This window comes from Heterodontus francisci, chromosome 4 (assembly GCF_036365525.1).
Source record: "Heterodontus francisci isolate sHetFra1 chromosome 4, sHetFra1.hap1, whole genome shotgun sequence".
In the NCBI taxonomy this organism is placed as follows: domain Eukaryota; kingdom Metazoa; phylum Chordata; class Chondrichthyes; order Heterodontiformes; family Heterodontidae; genus Heterodontus; species Heterodontus francisci.
Window position 1 is genome coordinate 175514691 of NC_090374.1, and position 3832 is coordinate 175518522.

Consider the following 3832-nt stretch of genomic DNA (forward strand, 5'->3'; position numbering starts at 1 on the left):
AATAGCTGCAAGCAGGAATGTTCCAGAGGCTAAAGGGAAGATTAGCAAAGAATCCACCCCCACAGTCAGGAGAAAAGGGAACCAACAATACCCTAAAGTGAAAAGCAAAATGCATGACTCATCAGAGCACTGAAAGAGAGATCAGAGTGGATCCACCCACTGCCAACTCCCATGATCTGAACTCCAAACCAGGGCTAATTCAATCTAACCATCCCCCTGAAGACCCCAACAGGAACAAAGGCACCTGAGACCATCATGGAAATTTGCAAACTTCAAACCTCCCCAAAAATCACATGTTTATTGGGGTGCCCATTCCCAACATATTGCAGGCTGATAGTGAAGAAATTTTAAACCCCTTGAGCAAGACATAGCTATCTCAGATCCACCTGAAGGACAAAAAGGATAGTCCAAAGCAGCACTACTACAAAGGAAAGACAGACTGTAACAAATTAAGATTTCTGAATGAATAAGAATGAATGAGAGAAATGCATGTGTGTTTTCCTGTACTTTCTCTTCCTTCTAATTTATAATTAAATGCTCCCCCTAATATCACATTTCATTCGGCCTGAGGTGGAGGTGTGACAGAAACCACACCTGCCAGACAGAAACATCATAATTTCATCATATGGAACACTATTTGAATGTTTACTGGATATTGAGCAAAGCTGGTTTAAAAGAACCAGAGAGCAGTGGCTGAAAACATGGCTGCACATTTGCATTCTGCGATATAGTTGAATAGAGAGACAATGGGAGTGCTCCCTGATTCAATTATCCAGATGGGTTTTGTCAATAGTGATGATCAAAAGACATTGAGAGTCATTGTCCGTGTAAGAGCCAGCATTCCAATGCCACCCCCCCCCCCCCCCCCCCCCACACCCCCTCTGAGTGTATCCAGTAAGGTTTGAAGAATCAACAACCCTCACAAGCGATGCTGTGTCAAACAAAGAGCTGGTCACATGACTAATCTGCTGGCCAACCTGGAAATTAATTGAATCATAGAAAGGTTTTGAGACAGACTGCACTTTTGAAGACCAAAGAGAAGCAAGGTCTCTCTCTCTCTCAGTCTCTCTCACACAAGGTTCCAGCGACCCACAGAAGTAACCTAAGCCTCAAGACAGAAGACCCCTGCAGCCTTCTGGTACCAGTGAAATAAGTTTGAAAGTATGCACTGGTTCCCAACAAGAACTGCAAGACTTAACTTCAATCAAAGACTTCACAGCAAAACCAAAAACAGTAACTGAATTCCATCTACTACTTCAAACCTTCTCCCTTAAATGCTTTCCCCTCTTCTGTATCTATTTGTGTGTGTATTTATCACAGTTGCATGCTAGCGTGGTTGTGTTGCGCACTTTTAGTAGTTTTAACTGAGTTAGAGTGTTAGGCTTAATAAACTTACACCTTTCTTGTTTAAGCCTGAGAAAACCTGTCTGGTTGATTCCTTTACTATTACAGTTAGAGAGCAGTGAGCAAGGACTCACTGAGGTGAAGCTAAAAACACCGTGTTTTAAAAGTAAAACCCTGTTATGGCTAAACCAGAAAAGGGGCGAGAGGGGAGCCTAAGACCCCTTCCTCATCTGGTCGTAACATAGTGGACATAATAGAAATGGACTTTCAAAAGGCGTTCAATATGGCATCACTTAGGACTCATGACTAAGGTCAGAGCACGTGGAGTCAGGGAACATATAGCAGAATGGATAGCAAGCTGACTATAAAACAAAAACCAGAGTAGGAGTTAAAGGTATTTAGTCAAACTTGTGGAAGGTGGGAAGTAGTGTTTCACAGAGATTGGCACTGAGACCACTGTTAATCACCATTTACATAAATGTTTTGGATTCAGAAGTACAATTTCAACATTTGCAGATGACACCAAATTTGGGGGTGCAGTTAAAACAGAGGAGGACTGCAACAAGATACAAGAAGAATAAACAAACATTCAGAATGGGTGTTTAAATGGCAAATTAATTTCAATATAACTAATTGTGAGGTGATGCATTTGATAGGAAGAATGAGGAGGGGGGCGGGTGCTGGTCACAGACTCCTTAGAAAGTAAGACCTAAATTGGATTGAGGTGCAAAGGGATCTTGAGCTAGTGATTCACAATTTTTTTTTAAAGTAGTGCAGATTAACCAAGCCCTAAAAAGGGCAAACAAAGTACGGAGGTTCAGTTCGAGAGGACAAGAATTGAAAAGCAGAGAGGTTATGTTAACCTTGTGCAGAACCTCGGTTAGACGACATGTGGAATACTCTGCACAATTCTGGTCTTCATATTAGAAAAAGGATATAGCGGTACTGGAGAACGTGCCCCCAAGACATTGTTGCAGGTGTTCCTCAGGCCAGTTTCCTACGTCCAAACATCTTCAACTGATTCATCAATGACTTTCCCTCCATCATAAGGTCAGAAGTGGGGATGTTCACTGATGATTGCACAATGTTCAGCACCATTCATGACTCTTCAATTACTGAATCATTCCTTGTCCAGATACATCAAGACCTGGACAACATCCAGGCTTGGGCTGATAAGTGGCAAGTAACATTCATGCCTCACAAGTGCCAGGCAATCACCATCTCAACAAGAGAGAATCTAACCATCTTGCCTTGATGTTCAATGGCATTACCACTGCTGAATATCCCCACTATCAACATCTGGGGGTCTCCATTGACCAGAAACTGAACTGAAACTGCCACATCAATACTGTGGCTACAAAAGCAGGTCAGAGGCTGGAAATCCTGCAGCGAGTAACTCACCTCCTGACTCCCCAGTGTCTGTCCACCATCTACAAGGCACAAGTCAGGAGTGTGACAGAATACTCTCCACTTGCCTGGAGGAGTGCAGCTCCAACAACACTCAGGAAACTCGACACTATCCAGGACAAAGCAGCCCATTTGATTGGAATCCTGTCCACCACCATAAACATTCACTTCCTCCACCACCGACGCACAGTGGCAGCAGTGTGAACCATCTACAAGATGCACTGCAGCAACTCAACAAGGCTCCTTCAACAGCACCTTCCAAACCTGCGACCTCTTCTACCTAGAAGGACAAGAGCAGCAGATGCATGGGAACACCACCATCTGCAAGTTCCCTTCGAAGACACATACCATCCTGACGTGGAAATATATCACCATTCCTAAAAATCCTGGAACTCCCTCCCTTACAGCACTGTGGGTGTACCCACACCAGATGGACTGCAGCAGTTCAAGAAGGCAGCTCACCACCACCTTCTCAACGGCAATTGGGGATGGGCAACAAATGCTGGCATTGCAAGCAATGCCCACATCCCATTAAATGAATAAAAAAGCAAAGATTTACATTGATTGTATCAGATATCTGGGAGGTTCTAATCATCAGGAAAACACAAACAGGCTGACATTCCTTTCTCTAGAAAAGTGAAGACTGTGACCTTTCACCAGAACTGGCAAAGTTTAGAAAAGAATTAGGTTTTAAGCAAGTGAAGGGGAATGGAATGGGGGAGAGAACAAAGGGAAAGGTATTTGATAGGCTAGAGGGCAGGAGAGATTAAATAACAAAGCTGTCCTGGGACAATGGCAAAGAGTGTGTTATTGCTTGTGGTGAAAGACAACACTTTACTGAGCCAGCGGCGCTTGAGATGGCTTGGCCATGTGAGCCGCATGGAAGATGGCAGGATCCCCAAGGATGCATTGTACAGCGAGCTTGTCACTGGTATCAGACCCACTGGCCGTCCATGTCTCCGCTTTAAAGAAGTCTGCAAACACGACATGAAGTTCTGTGACATTGATCACAAGTCGTGGGAGTCAGTTGCCAGTGATCGTCAGAGCTGGCGGGCAGCCATAAAGGCGGGGCTAAAGAAAG